The 17,413-nt window shown below is 34.9% G+C and overlaps 1 protein-coding gene across 1 annotated transcript in view; it reads right to left on the bottom strand.

Moving 5' to 3' along the window:
* NRIP1 (nuclear receptor interacting protein 1) overlaps positions 1-17,413 on the bottom strand; it is an 89,840-nt gene that overhangs the window by 60,158 nt on the left and 12,269 nt on the right. The window contains exon 2 of the mRNA XM_069472447.1: positions 8,546-8,627. The gene's annotated coding sequence lies outside the window, so the exon portion shown is untranslated. The remainder of the gene's footprint in view (positions 1-8,545; positions 8,628-17,413) is intronic.

The following is a 17,413-nucleotide window of genomic DNA, read 5'->3' as shown; positions in this document are numbered from 1 at the left end:
TGGTTTGCTAACAGTCTATGTGAAGAGCCAGGGCTCAAAAATAAATCTTAGGATTCTAAAGCTAACATTTTCCATGCTACCATATTTAACTTTGGCCGGGATGTATTTAACTTTGGCCATGAAAAACTTGTTGCACAAGTGTTACTTGCATAATATAATACAGGATGAATTTTTATCCTTTCTTGATTGTTTCTAAACTGCTCTTAGTGTCTACCCAAGAGGTAAAAGAAGAAGATTCTCTTCAGTTTAAATTTTTTTAAAAAACAAAGAAACAATTACCTCTACCCTCTCCCAAAAGAAAACAAGAATCCTTCTATCCTGAATAAATGTTTCCTTTTATTTTAAAAGCTTTTATTTTATAAGCTTACCAGCTAATGAGTTATGATCATGTGATAAGTCTATTAGAAACAAGTCTAAATACTTGAACCAGTTTTAAAAAGTTCACATATATTCATTTCATACAATTTTGCTGTAAAAAGAAAGTCAGCACAATGATTTCCTTTTTACATTAAAGTAACCAAGATGAAGAGAGGTTACACTAGTCAAAGGCTTAAAAGCAATCAAAATGGCATTCTGAGGTCACCAGACTAAGTTTAAATCATATGTGATTTTCTAACAAATACTATAATGATGCTTTTCAACCTTAAAAGAAACTTCTGAGTAGTTAAATAAAATGAAAATGTTATACATTTCTTATTTCCTGAAATTACTGTGAAAATGGCAAATTAGCATTAATTCAGTTAAAGCATTGCTATTAATACAATCTGCATGCACGTTTTTAATACACTTATCAAAGTAACTTTAATAACATTCACTGTCATTATATCCAGTTCTATTAGAATAAGCAGGCTTTCCTTCAGAATTTTTGTCTGTGATATAAAATAAAACCAAAGGGTCAAATTTTTTGGTCAACATTAGGGAAAAAGGCTGAATATTTTCTTATTTTCTAAACTTTATGCCCTAGATAAGAAAGTAAGTGTTATGAATATTGCCTAAATAATCTGGGTGGCCTATAAGGTTAACTTCTCAAACCTATTTAGTTGCCAAAAGAATATTATCCAAATCTTATTTTGTTATGAGTAAGGAAGATTTAGAAACCACAATCATCATCTCCTCCTCCCAAATGCAGTTTCTGCTATATGCTCTGTGTTACCAACATCTGAGCATTTAGCTCTTTATAAGACCATAATTAGCCCAAATTTTCAAGGTCTGTGTGTGATGACACTATTCATCCTGGTTTAAGCTGCTGATTCTATGATACTCATTTCCTCCCTAAACCTTGTACCATCTCTTTCTGTGACCTAATTTACAGCCGCCACCCAGATATACATACATGATCCTCAGATTTTGGTTTTGAGGGGTGGAAAAAAAAAAAATCTCTAAAAGCCAGAAACTTATTCCATTCCTAGATACTATTCTTAACACTCCAACCAAATAAAAAAAAATTTTATCATCCCAAATTCAGTCCCATTTGGAACCTCCACCAACCAGGTACGCTATTTACTTTTAGATACTCCTAGGAAATAGAATTGAAAGAATTGGGATCAACTTTAAGAAATTTAGGGAAATCTGTTAAATGATGCCATTTAAAAAATGTATTTTGCTCTGATGTGAATTAAATATGAAAAATTAAGGATAAATTTTGGAAAGTTAACCAAACTTTTAAATTCATTAATTTTGAAATTGTTGCTTTCCAAACAGGTAGTTTATTATTTTCACCAAAAGCATCTGTATTTTCTTTCTGGATGAACAGCAAATAGTAGATGTTCAGCTACCATACTAAACCCATCTTGCTTGTTATTCAGGTATGGAACATTAAAAGATCATTCTATATATCATATTAAGTTAAGCCAAAGAAATTTATATATTCAACAAAATAGATCACAAATATTCACATCACACTTTGGAGGATACACTTTTTAAAACACACGCTACTATTTCATCTTCACACAAACCACATGGAAAACTTATTACACAAGTTTAACTTGCATATTATAATATAGGATGAATTTTTATCCTTTTTTGATTGTTTCTAAAACTTTAAAATAGTATCAGAATATACCCTGGAGTTTTGTTTCATAAACAGTTTGATTTATCACCCTGTATGTGTGAGGCACCAAGCTGAGTGCTTTGTAAATCACAAATTTATAAAAGATATGGTCTCTTCCCTTTAGAAGTCTTGCTGAAGAGATAAATAAACTATGAAAAATAAATGCAGTGTGAATGGTACTCATCATCTACTATGGGAGAGTGTGGATGAAAGCACAGTTCCCTTCTGTCAGAGTGATCATACAAGTCACAGGACAGAGAGCATTTTGGTAAAAGACAGCTAGTGGGAATCAAAAGACATCTGAGATGAAGATGGCAAAAATAACGTGGCAGCATAAGAAATGCGTGATCTATGTGTTTAAGGATGGGGCAAACCAAATATTTGATACTGTAAGCAGGAGTCAGACAGAAACAGGACTTGCTTGGCCTTTTTCATCGCTTAATATGTCTTTAATTACATTTTTGTACTATTTTAAAAACCTTTATTGTAGGTGACCTAAAAACAACACTTTCGAAAACCACAATCAGAAACTATCCATGTGCAGTGAAAAACAATCTGTATTTTACTACACAAAAATTACTTACTAAAATCTTTTGAGCTCTGCCTGATCTATACTAATATAAAAATATCAAAATATAATGTATATCTCCTATATTTTATAGGAACAGGAGAAATCTCTTATAAAGGTACTTCACAAACTGACTACCAACATTATTTTACTACACAAATGAAAAAACACATACTTATACCTAAAAGAAAAATTACCTGACCATAATAATAAACCCTATTTTTTGAAAACTTCATATCTATAAATTACCTTTCAAAAGGACATATATCTCAGTTTGATAAAAAAACTACTTTCAAATTATTCACATTATCAAAATGTATGGTTATGCTTATAACTAAAGATTTTTTATTTTCACTACCTTTAAATATTCCCTGCCCCAGAGAATCCATAAAGGCAAATTTTCAAGAGGAAAAAAGTGTATATCTTCTCCACATGTGCAATAAATATTTTAGTCGATATGTACTTAGGTGGTCCTTCTAGATGCCCAGCATTATGCTAGGTTCTTCGGATTTATCAGTGATGAACACAACAGAAATTCCCACCCTCAGGAATTAGAAGAGGTAAATGATCAATATACTATAAGTGTTTTTTTAAAAAAATAAATTTCATTGTAATTTTAAAGATTTTCAGTGCTATGGAGAAAGAAAAGAGAACAGCATAAGTGAGAGAGGAAAAAGAGGAGGCTTGAATTTTGAATTGAGTGGCCTGTAGTTTCCTACCAACTGAGATGAAGGCTACTAAGCAGTGGAATGATTTTCTTTTTTTTAATAGCCAATAAGATGTACAATTAGAATTGAGTGTAAGAGGTATAGTTGATTTCTTTTAAGAGGGAAAAGGAAGTACAATCAAAAAAGTTGTGGTGGGAGGTAGGGCTGTAAAACAACTACAGAACCTCAGATCCAGGACTCAAAGCAACTGCTAACATGTGTGACTGTGCAAACTATTGCTCAAAAAGCTTTACCGCCACCACAACCTTATTGACCGCTTTCACAGGTTGGTAGGCCTTTTATCCACACTCCCAATTTTGAACACCAAAAAGCTTTAAAAACCAATCTGGTGGCAAAATCTGACCCACATTCATGTAAGATAGCTTATGGTCTTGACTTATCCTACTTGGTAAGAATATACATGAAGAAATATTAACCCTCAAAATCTAGGTAGCCTTTAAATATCCTAATAAATGAAAAGGACTAGGTACATCTATAGGCAGCGGTCCCCAACCTTTTTAGCACCACGGACCGTTTTCATGGAAGATAATTTTTCCATGCATGAGTGAGTGGAGGAGCTCAGGCAGTGATACAAGTGATGGGGAGAGGCCATAAAGCTGTAAATACAGATGAAGCTTCCGTGCTAGTCAGCTGCTCACCTCCTGCTGCGCCCCACCACCCCCAAGTTTCATGGAAGACAATTTTATTTTTCCATGGAAGCGGGGGTGGGGGTTGGAGACCGCAGTATAGGTACACATATCAAATATATTTTATTCAGAATATAGTGCAGTTACATCATATAGCAATTTATCATATTCAAATTAAACCAGCTATGATTCTTTTTTAAAAAAAGAAGACAATCCTCATCGAAAGTAAAATTCTACCTTACATAGAACCTGGAGTAAGACGGAAGACATGAATCTATAGTGACACATTTTGATTTTACAGTTTAAAGATACACATTTGTCATTCAATATGCCCCCTAAACACTGACTAATTGCTTTATCTGATATTCAACCAAAGAAAATGTTATTTATTCCAACCCTGGAGGAAAAATAGGCTGTTTGAGACCTACTTAAAGATGGTACATCAGCATCTGACACGGCATTTTTTTATTGGATTTTTAAGGCTAATTTTAACTAGATGTGAATTTGACTAAAGCATTATCTTTAAAAAACCCAAGATGTAACTCTATACCTGAGCTGTCCAATATAGCAACCACTGGGGACATGTGGCTACTGAGCACTTGAAAGATGACTAGTGACAACTGAGATGTTCTATAAGTGAAAATACACAGCAGATTTCAAAAATTCAGTATGAGAAAGAATATAAAATATCTCATAATTTTATGTTGGTTGTTCATTGAAAGGGTATTATTTTTCATATATTTGGTTAAATATATTATTAATTTCACCATTTCTTTCTCCTTTTTTAATGTGGCTACCAGAAAATTTCAAATTTAAAGTTACATAACATAGCCTCCATTATACTTACACAGAGCAGCACTGCTCTACAGGAAAGACCCAGAAAAAGATTAATATAGAATTTCTCAAATATCATATCCCAGAATGAATAATTTCACTTTTAATCACCAGAACAATACAAACACAGTCAAAGGACACAAGAAATATTTACCAGAAATGCTAAAATAACGTTTTTTGTAATTCAAGAATATCTATTACTTTAAATAGTCAAGGATGTATCTAAACATTCAACAAATAAAAAAAGTCGTCATTATGTTTTGTCTGATTTGCTTCAAAATCCATTTTCAGTATTTCCACAATCATAAGTATGTATAAAAAGGTTTAGTGTCCTATTTTCCTTCACTAGGGCTAGAACAGATCCAGGTTTTGTGAACCAAATACATATTATAATGGAATCAGAAAATAGGTAACTTATTTTTTTAACATATGGGAAAATTTAAATAACTCTAAAAAACAACTTTAGAGTTTATATAAAGTTGAAGAAAAAAAAGTCTATCTTACAATAAAATCTATCATTAGTAAAAGATACAGTGACATTTCCTAAATATCTTTAAAGCACTCTATTACTCTAAAGTTAAACACATACATACCCTACAACTCAGCAGTTCCATTCCTGTGCATATACTGTACTCATCAAAAATCAACACTTATAGCTACCAAAAGATCTTTTGTACCAAAAGATACAAACAAGTTCACAGCAGCCTAATTTGTAGCTACAAATTAGAAAGACAGTCAATGTGTATGTACAGTAGAATGGATAAATAATATAGACGATATAGGAAGAAAAAACAAATGATATACACAACGTGAATGACTCTCACAGACAAAGTGTTGATAAAAAAATCAGACACAAAAAAGTTCACAATTTTATAAAGTTAAAAAACAGGCAAAACTAATCTACGGTACAAGATGCCAAAGATTGGTTTCTGTTGGGTAGAGGTAGCATCTGTTAGAAAATACACAAACACAGTAAGCCTTCAGGGGTAGGACGTTAGTTTAGTTACACAGGATATAACATATGAAAAAACAATCGAGCTAACAAATAAGAATGTAAGAATGTCTATTTGATTACATTAAATTATATTTCAGTAAAGAGGTTTTTCATAAAAGTAAGAAACTTTTTTTTATGAGGACCTTACACATTATGAATACTTATCAAAAGAATTACTTAAAACTAATTCCTTTTCTGAATTCAAAGAATTTGTCTACTTAATCATCCAACTAAACTTTTATTTATCATTTCTTTTTAATAAAAAATAGTAACTAGTTCAACTCTATTCAAATGTACTCTTAATTTTGACATTATATGATAAACTTTCATAAATGGATAATTCATGATGGCTTTAAAAGTGGATCATTCCCCTTTATAACTAAGCTTGAACGTTTATACCTTCAAATATTTAATTGAAATAGTTAATTCTTATCTTCAATATAAAAAGACAACTCTGAATTCCATAAAATCCAAAGTTTCTGAACACATAATTCTTTTTACTAGTAAAATACATAATAAATTTAACTAATATTTGGGGTTCATTTAAATGTTCTATTACAGTCCTAATTTGCTCATTTAAATTTCTTATTTGCTTTTGCCTTCTCCCCATAACTGACAAGAAAAGGAAGAAAATGCTGCTTTACCAGTAGTGAATAATCTCAAACATAAAACAGTTTCTATTTTAAAAGTTTAATACAATGTGCTGGGAAGACATAAAAGACTATATTCATCCAATCCTAGAAATTCACAGTGCTTGACAGTGATTAAGAAAATTTGTAAAACTGATTTTTGTGTTATTCATGTGAGTATAAATCAAGCATATTCAGTTAATAAAGTAAGTATGTAGTCAAAGAAGTTGGCCTATTCATTACAACCTTAAAAAATATATTATTTTATTAAAACAATATACATATCCTTTCTTCATCTGTTTCTATTCTAAGCAAGACAGATGGCAAAAATTTTTTAAAGGGAAAACACAAGATACGGGCGAGGTATAAAGATGAACATTAAGAAGGAAATCTCGGATATGGACCAAGGGGACTTTGTTCACTGACTTTAGTCAAAGCGGCCAGCATACCCACATGGGGTCTATGGGGTGTACTATGGTCTGAATGTTTGTGCCCCATCCCCAAATTCATAAGTTGAAACCTGGTCCCCAGTGTGAGGGTACTTGGAGGTGGGGTCATTAAGAGGTGATTAGGTCATGAGGATAATACTCTCATGAATGGAATTAGTGCCCTTATAAAAGAGGCCCAGAAGCTCCTTCTACCATGTGAGGTTATAGTGAGAAGACGGCCATCTATGAGGACATGGGCCCTCACTAGACACTAAATCTGCTGGCACCCTGATCTTGGACTTCCCAGCCTCCAGAGCTATGAGACATAAACTTCTGTTGTTTACAAGCCACCAAGTTATGGTATTTTGTCACAGTAGCCCAAACAGACTAAGATAAGGTGCAAAAGACAAAAAACACAAAGCAGGTAAGTTTCCCAACTGATGATGTTCTGGTTTTTTTTTTTTTTGAGACAGAGTTCTGGTTTGTCACCCAGCTAGAGTGCAGTGGTGTCATCATAGCTCACTGTAACCTCAAACTCCTAGGCTCAAGTGATCCTCCTGCCTCAGCCTCCCAAGTAGCCGGACTCTAGGTGCGCACACCACGCCCGGCTAATTATTTCTATTTTTAGTAGAGACAGGGTCTTGCTCTTGCTCAGGCTGGTCTCAAACTCCTGACCCCAAGCAATTCTCTTGCCTCAGCCTCCCAGAGTGCTAGGATTGCTAGGATTACAGGCGTGAGCCACCACACCCAGCCTGATGATCTTAGTATCTTTCCTTCCTAGTAATATGTCACATGTGCTGACACTTTGGGTCTATAAGCAGATAAATTATTATACTATACCAATGTAACCACATATGATAATGCAAAGAAAGAACTTAGTAAATGGACATTCAGAGGCAGAGCCAGGTGGCCTGTTTGAGTAATGGATTCTGATAACAGACTGATGGAAATACAGATGACAGCTCATCTGTCCACTAGAAAGCAGAGCTGTCATAGGCAGGAAGGACTTTAAGACTGCCTGATGTTTACTGTATACTTCACACTGTCTTAGATAAAGAAGAACTTTATGTATCTCATTTTCGAATCAAGACATTCTTTAAAATAATTCTATACTAAAAAGGTAAAATTTAAGTACTGCAGTGTTTAAAATACACAAAACTGGTTTAATCTAAACCAGGTTTTCTATTCACTTACATAAAATTTAGATTTATCAAGATTGAAATATACCCCTCTTCTTGGTGAGAAATGTCAAACTAGTTTATCAATATCTGAAAGTTGACGAGGCACAGTGGCTCATGCCTATAATCTCAGCACTTCAGGAGGCCAAGGTAGAAGGATCACTTGAAGCCAGGAGTTCAAGATCAGCCTGGGCAACAGAGAGTAATATGTCATCTCTACAGAAAATTAAACAAAAATATTAGCTGGCATCGTAGTGCGTGCCTGTAGTTCTAGCCACTCGGGAGGCCAAGGCAGGAGGATCACTTGAGCCAAGGAGTTTGGGGTACACTGAGCTATGACTGCACTACTGCAATCCAGCCTGGAAACAAAGCAAGACCCTGTCTCTAGAAAAAAATCTGAAAGTTAAAGAAAAGTAAACAACACAATATGGCATAATGATCTTACTTTGCTATAATTGGAAAGGCTTGATTACGTTTAAATAAATGGAGCAATGAGACAAAATACGATACCTTCTAGATGTGTTTCTCCCAAATGTTAAAATCATGGGTCCTGAGAGCCAAGTTATGAAATAGCTCACAATCCAAACACTCCCTGAAAATTAAGAGAAATAAGTATTACTTCAAGTGCGTCTTATCTCAAAGAATTTCAATAATATGTTTTACAATGGAATTTTTACTACTGACTAAAATAAATCATCTCAAAAAACAACAAAAAATATGTACTGCAGGGTAAAAAGTATTCTAAATGATACATGCTTTCCTGGCATAGCTATAACCACATCTGATGAAATAACTTGCATTTCGTAATTATTTACCAAAATACGCCTATCTGTTTTTACACTACTGTAAATACGGTGCCTATTCTCAAAGATGTGAAAAGTTAATGTCAAGGAAATGACAATGAAAGAGGAATTTCAATCAAGGATTCTGGAAGAAAAAGCATTAGAATTATCTGATGGTCATTGCAGAGTTTAAAACACTTAATTTCTTTTCCAGACCATGAGGAACAGAAAATGTTAACACTCAGAATTAGAACCATTCTAGATATGGAATGACATTGACATGTGGGAAAGTTTACACTTTCAGGAACAAAAGATGGGTGCAAGTTTTTAGCCAGCAGAAGACACAGCATACAATTCAATACTGTGGTGGCTGAGGAAGCTTTATTTTGGTCAACAGGGCATGGCTAGGGAAGCTAGCTGGTGATAAGCGAGGTATGATGCAGCATTCCATTTGTCTCTACCACCACTGTACTCATATCTGACTTACATTTCTAGAGCTCCCAATTCCTAGCCCATAACCTATGATCAGTTCTCAAGGATTATACTTTCACTAAAAATAAATCTGAATTCTAATCTCCCAAAATAGTTACTTTTCATTATCACTTCATTTTACCAGGGCCCTTCAGTCTCTTTTCTTTTTTTTATTTTTTTGAGACAGAGTCTAGCTCTGTTGCCCGGGCTAGAGTGCCGTGGCATCAGCCTAGCTCACAGCAACCTCAAACTCCTGGGCTCAAGCAATCCTCCTGCCTCAGCCTCCCGAGTAGCTGGGACTACAGGCATGCACCACCATGCCCGGCTAATTTTTTCTATATATATTTTTAGTTATCCATATAATTTCTTTCTATTTTTAGTAGAGATGGGGTCTCACTCTTGCTCAGGCTGGTCTCGAACTCCTGAGCTTCAAATGATCCACCCGCCTCGGCCCCCCAGAGTGCTAGGATTACAGGCGTGAGCCACCGCGCCCGGCCTGTCTCCTTAAATAGATATATTCAGGTACCAGATTTCTTAGGGGGATGCTTCCCCAGCATCCTAGACAAGCAGGCACTTCACCACTATGCCTCTAGGCCACTTTATCTCTGTCTTCCTTATCATTACTTTCCCTGTGCCTGTGAGCCCTTCATTCATCTTTGAAAAACCCAGTGCCTAGCACGGTATAAGGTATACAGCTAATACTCGGTAAATGTCTGCAAAATGAAATCAATGAATCTTAGAGCCTTGATCAATTGACATACCATGCTTAAGTAAAAATAATATAAAAGTAAAGTAGTTATATGGACCAACTACAATGAAAAATACTTGCCTTTCTTTTACTTACTACACACACACAGACACCCTCACTCGGTCACTCACTCTTAGTTCTTCATCAGTAAGACTCTTCTAGTGTCTATGTCAATATTCTCCCAACTCCCACAGACAATCAGCTAGGCTGGGAGGGATATCCCCTTTCTGCCCAGGTCAGCTAGGACTCTAGTGCCACTGTCTCAGGTCCTGTACCAACTGGCATGGTACTTGGACATTAATACATATTCAGGCATACCTCAGAGATATCGCCAGAACTGTTCCAGCCCACTACAGTAAAGTGAATACTTCAATAAAGTAACACAGATTTTTTGGTTTCCCAGTGCATATAAATGTTGTATTTATACTATACTGTAGTCTATTAAGTGTACAATAGCACTATGTATAAACAATATACATATCTTAATTTTAAAATACTTTATTATTAAAAAATGCTAACAATGCTCTGAGCCTTCAGCAAATTGTAATCTTTTTGCTGATGGAGGGTCTTGCCTCCACATTGATGACTGCTGACTGATCACGATGGGTGGCTGCTAAAGATTGGAGTGGCTGTGGCAATTTCTTAAAATAAGACAACAATGAATTTTGCCCCACCAGTTTGCTCTTCTCTTTATGAAACATTTCTCTGTAGTATGCAATGCTATTTGATAGCGTTTTACCCACAATAGAACTTCTTTCAAAATTGCAGTCAGTCCTCTCAAATACTGAGACTGCTTTTTCAACTAAGTTTATGGAATATTCTAAATCCTTTGTTGTTATTTCAACAATGTTCACAGAATCTTCACTAGGAATAGATTCCAACTCAAGAAACCACTTTCTTTGCTCATCTGTAAGAAACAACTCCTCATTCATTGAAGTTTTATCAAGAGATTGCAGCAATTCAGTCAAATCTTCTGGCTCCACTTCTAATTCCAGTTCTTTTGCTATTTCCACCACATCTGCAGTTACTTCCTCCACTGAAGTCTCAAACCCCTCAAAGTAATCTGTAAGGGTTGGAATCAACTTCTTCAAAGCTCCTGTTAATGTTAGTATTTTGACCTCGTTGTATGAGTAACAAATGATGTTAATGGCATCTAGAATGAAGAATCCTTTCCAGAAGGTTTTAAATTGACTTTGCCCACATTCATCAGAGGCATCGCTATCTATGGCAGCTACAGTCTTACACAATGTGAATAATAAGACTTGAAAGTCAAAATTACTCCTGATCCATGGGCTTCAGAATGAATGCTGTGTTAGCGGCCATGAAAACAACATTATCTCCTTGTACACTTTTTCCATCGGAGCTCTTGAGTGACCAGGTGCATTGTCAATAAGCAGTAATATTTTGAAAGGGACTTTTTATTCTTGAGCAGTAGGTTTTAAGATTGGACTTAAAATATTCAGTAAAACATGATGTAAACAGATGTGCTGTCATCTGGATTCTGTGGTTCCATTTATAGAGCACAGGCAGAGTGGATTTAGCATAATTCTTAAGGGCCCTAGGATTTTCATATTAGTAAATAAACACTGGCTTCCACTTAAAGTCATCAGCTGCATTAGCCCCTAACAGGAGAGTCAGCCTGTCCTTTGAAGACAGGCACTGACTTCTCCACTCTAGCTATGAAAGTCCTAGATAGCATCTTCTTCCAATAGAAGTCTGTTTTATCTACATTGAATATCTGTTGTTTAGTGTAGCCACCTTCATCAATGACCTTAACTAGCTCTTCTGGATAACTTACTGCAGCTTCTACATCAGCACTTATTGTTTCACTTTGCAATTTTATGTTAGGGAGATGGTTTCTCTACTTAAACCTCACAGAACAATCTCTGCTGGCTCCTAACTTTTCTTTGGTAGCTTCCTCACCTCTTTCGGCCTTCATAGAATTGAAGAGAGTTAGGGGCTTGCTCTGGCAGAGAGTTAAGGCTGTGGCTTAAGGAAATATTGTGGTTGGTTTGATCTTCTATCCAGACCACTAAAATTGTCTCCGTGTCAGCAATAAGGATGTTTTGCTTTCTTATCATTCGTGTATGTACTACTGGAGTAGCACTCTGAATTTCCTTCAAGAACTTTTCCTTTGCATTCACAACTTGACTAACTTTGGTGCAAGAGGCCTAGCTTTTGGCATATTTTGGCTTTCGACATGACATGCCTTCCTCACCAAGCTTAATTATTTCTAGCTTTTGATTTAAAGTAAGACAGGTGTGACTCTTTCTTTCATTTGAACACTTAAGAGGCCCTTATATGGTTATTATATGACCTAATTTCAATATTGTTGTGTCTAAGGGAACAGCGGGGGCTTGAGAAGAGGAAGAGAGATGGGAGAATGGCCAGGTGGTGATGCTGTCTGAACACACACATTGATGGATTAAGTTGACTTGTTTATATGGCTCATGGTTCCCCAAAAACAATTTAAATAGTAACATCAAAGATCACTGATCACAGATCACCATAACAGATAAATAATGGAAAAGTTTGAAATAGTGAGAGAATTATCAAAATGTGACAGAGACATAAAGTGAGCACGTGCTTTGGAAAAATGGCACCATAGACTTGCTCAATGCAGGGTTGCCACAAATTTTCAACTTGTAAAAAACACAGTATCTCTGAAGAGCAATAAAGTGAAACACAATAAAACGAGGTAAGCCTTGTTATATGTCAGCAACACCAAAGCTGCTACCCTCCATCAGCAGCAGGGTAAGCCACCTGTGTATAAACCAAAGATACCCAGAATCAAAAGTAAGGCAGAATGTTCTCAAAATCTTAGAAGTAGACAAAAGGCATCTCCTTAAAATAGAATTCATAACTATTAGAGAGAAAAAACAAACAAACAAACAAACAAACCCTGAAGAGACCTCCAGGCAACTGAGGGGAAAAAAAGCATTATCATTTCCTATTAGGACACCACTTTTTCAGCAACTAAATAAAAACATTACCAAATCGTTTTATGTAATAAAATTTAACCTTATTTTGACCTTCCTCATAAAGGAAATAAACCTCTCTATCCAATAAGGTTCCATCTGAACTATGTAAGATGATAAGCAATACCTTAATTGCATTCATTTACATGACTTTGAAACTATTCTGGGCTGAAGTCACTGACTGCAAGGTCACAAAATACAAGAAGTAAAATGTATGCAATTTACAGAGGAGAAATGATCCACTTAGCGCAGTAGCACCTTTTCCATCCTTCATTAGGAGATAACAGATGCTTAATGCAATCAACAGGTTCAGACATTTCTATTGGAAATATACCCTACACATACACACATACATTGATTTTATTAATATAAATAAATATAACATATTAAGAATATATATTCAAATAAGTTCATCATCTATCCTGGTTTTCTTCTTAAAATTAATCTGCCTAAATAGACGCAAGAACAATTCTGTACCTTAATAGCATTTAAAATCAAATTATAAAATAGGGCTATTATTTTTTTCCATTGTCTCAAAAACCATCTAACAACTAAAATTCAAGTTACAAATCTATAGTTTTAGGAGAAGAATTGCAAACACAAGACGCTAAGTACATTAAGTTTCTGCTTTCATTTTTTATAACCTAAACAAGCATATGTTCAACTAATTTGCTTAGAGAAGCATACTTTACATGTCTCAAATCCAATAATATCCCATTAGTAAAAGAAAGGAAGTACAATAGATTGACAGAAATTAACTACCATATTAATAGATTACAGGGGACAATATGTATTCTTCAAAACCTTAGAATATATCAAAGCACAAAAAAGTTAACCTTTAGTTAACTTTTCCCTTTAGTTTAGTAAAATGCAATTCTAACACAAACTAGATTATTCTGGGCACTTTAAGTTACCGGAGAAAAGGGAAGGAAACCAAAAGGACAGGATCCAGGGTACTTTAACAATGTTTATGATATGAGTACAAATATAGGGTGTCAAGTATTTACTTCAGGTTTAAGAACATCACCAGGAGATTCATTTAAGAAGTTTCTGTCCATTAAATTAGGTAAATTTCTCACATTTAACTTACTATGCAAGCACTTTTATACTACTCAAGCCAATCTTTTGCAATGTAAAAATGATTTAGTGAAAGAGAAGCAATGATACAAAATTTATGCTTCTTCACCTTCTCTCCCCTACAGAGAAGGGCAAATCTTTTCTCATGTGACTCTGTATTAGATCCAAATTATATTTCAACTGATGCTACATCACAAAGACACAAGGATGATTACGTACTTAAGTATTACATGCCTAAATAAACTCTAGCACCATGATGTCATTGAGTCCTTTCTAAACAAGAAATAAAATTTTTCAATTTCTTTCTATAAATTAAATCAATTCACTTTGAATTAACTTAGTTTAAAAATAAATGCACACATGCATTTCATAAAATACTAATTATTATTATCATTTACATATAACTTTCAGGGACCACATTTCCTTAGGATATTTCAATTTTTTCTGTAAGAAGCAATTCAGGGCCAGACTTGAAATATACAATCTGTATAACTACGTAACAGGCAATTCATGGTTCCCATTCTTTCACAAGAATAATAGCATATGACATAAATCAGAATCTTCCAATGTCATTTCCATATTTTTGGTTATATTTTTATTTGAATTCAAACTTCAGGTTGAAGATAATCTTCTGATAGAGATAACTTTTTGTTTCTCTCAAACACTTCTCTCTGTCCACCCTAAAAGACTGAATGCTTTATGTTCCGAAACTCATTGATTATGATAACAATACCTGAATCTATTTCATCCACATAAAATTAGGATTTTTTTCCTTTAATATCAGAATATGTTGAAGCCAATTTTTATAACTACAACCTAAGCTCCATGTATCTTTAAATGGGCTACAATTTTGAACTGAAAATGAACTATATTAATGGCATCACTTATACCTTTCAATGAAGAAGAAACAGGTTGGAGTCTAGGTTTAGACACACTTCAATCTCAGGTGCCCACAGTAAATTCTACGGACAAAACAAGTATGTATATATGTGTATAATTTATATTTCTTATTTTCTGTATATTATTAGGCTTTGACTTCTTAAAAACCTTTCTGGCTGGGGAGACACTGCCCTTTCCAGGGGCTAGCCAATGCTTAGATATGGCAAAGCCAGGAGCATGCCTTTGATATGCAAACTAACCAATCCAGATCCATACCTCCTCTAACTGGCACATACAACCTAGGAGGCAATATTCCTCTGCCTTTATTACCCAGGGCCAGGTAGCAGGCTAACTAGGGACTACTCTTACAGTTTAGAGCTTATATACTTACAGCTTATTCAAAACTTATTATGTACCTATAGCTTATTACTAGTGTTATTAATATTATTATATACATATAGCTTATTCTAACTAGCCAATCCTAAACTTGCTTACCCTGTCCTGCTTTGCCTTTTCCACAGAAACTTCAATAAAGGCCAAAATCTAGGCTTTTGCCTACCTCCTGCCCCTTTAGCCTCCTGACCAATGCTGGTCCTTTCCCATGTGGCCCTGCATGGTATGGCCTTCTAGGACCGGTGAGTATAATAAAATATAAAAAACTATTGTCCTGAGAGTCTCCTGTGTCCCTTTTGTGGCTGCACCTGATTGCCCACATAAAAGAACACAAAGTATGTGTTTGTATGTGTGTATCTGTGTGTCTACTGAACTCTTCATTTCCTCTTTTCTTTTCTCTTTTCCCTTCTTGAGGAGGTCAATGAACAAAATATTACACTTTTAATAATATATATAGTAATAGGAGATAAATAATCCATCTGCCTGAAAAAGAGGTGCCTAAATAAAGAAACTTACCAATTCTGTACGCAGAATTAAATCCTGGACTGACAGTGTTGCTGAGCTAACACTCAGAAAAGAACAATGTGACTCAAACTGTAAGGAACGGGTCAAAAACACTCTATAAAATTGGAAACACCTGCTACAGAATATGCTAATTCACAATGCCATGTAGGAAATATTTTTCCTCTTCCCTCACCTGTTCCCCCACCCATCTTGCATTCAACTCCATAAACAGCAGTTATCCCCCATTATAAAACAGTTGACTGTTAAAACAATGAGCCAACCAAGAAAGTACAATATTCTGTAACTGACATTTACTGCATTGGCCTTGGACTTCTAATCTTTACCAGACGGGCACACAAATCAATCCATCAGCTCATAAAGGTGTGCTTTTTTAACCTCTAAAACAGATGGGATTGGCCAGAAGTGTCTGGCATGTCAAACTGCTAATCACTGCTGCCCTTTGCACAAAATAACCCACTTAAGTTGAGGCATGGTTGCACTGTAACCGACATTAGTCTGTGGGAAACCCATTTAACTGTCACACACTCCTGCCACTCCTGCTCTCCCTTAATTAAGCCTAATGCCTTATGCTTTGACCTTTTGTTCTAGCCTATTAACCCTATCTAGTACAAGTTCAATTATGTTAAACTAAAAACTTTGCTATAAAATATTAAATGCCAAGCTCAAAAAATCATAAGGGACATCCTCCCAGCCCTAAGTTCTGTGCACCCTGATACTCAATGCATTTGAAAATAAAAGCTCACTTTCGAAGTAACACTGCTTCTGAGGCCAGAAAACATTAAATGACTCACCCATTTCATAGCTTTTCTGTGGCAAAGCCATCATGCTAAAACCTATTTAATCCCTATCTCCAATTCTTTATTCTCCACTGTGTCTCTGATTAATAGTTAAACCACCCAGCAATGTATTAAGTAAGGATACTAATATTTTCACCACAAATTATTACCTCTCACCATCCTCTAGAATACGCTATGCAAATAGGCCTAAAACAAAATAAATGGTAACTTAACACAATTTAGAAAGTAAATTTTCCTTTCCCTTCCCATACACCAAAACTTCCTATCCCCTCAGTACTTCTTTTTTTTGCTTTTTAAAAGTAACAATGGTCATTGAGAACTGCTAAATCCTGCAACACTCACAAGGCAGCATGTACAAATACAAATTTTTTTCTTTCCTGATGCTTCATTTAAGTATTCAACAGAGCCAGTGACTTAAACTACAGAAAGCAATTAAAACTTGCTACTTATCTCCACTGGACAAATTCACACAGCATATCTTTAAAAATATCTTTTTTACACCTATATGCATATGAATTGCTGTTCACATTTACCAGAATTCCAAAACACAAAAACAAACTTTAAAATCCACTGTAAAATAAAATCAAATGCAGTCTAAACTAGCAAGCTATTATCTCGGAGATATTTTAGTTTTACCATATAGTGATATATACTATTATTTCTCCTTTCACTTCATACAACTAGAAAAAAAAATTTTACCACTCTCACTGTGACACATGAAACAACTT

The sequence above is a fragment of the Eulemur rufifrons genome, chromosome 7 (genome assembly GCF_041146395.1).
Source record: "Eulemur rufifrons isolate Redbay chromosome 7, OSU_ERuf_1, whole genome shotgun sequence".
Taxonomy (NCBI): domain Eukaryota; kingdom Metazoa; phylum Chordata; class Mammalia; order Primates; family Lemuridae; genus Eulemur; species Eulemur rufifrons.
Note: the sequence above shows the minus strand (reverse complement) of the source record. Positions and strands in the feature narration are given on the sequence as shown.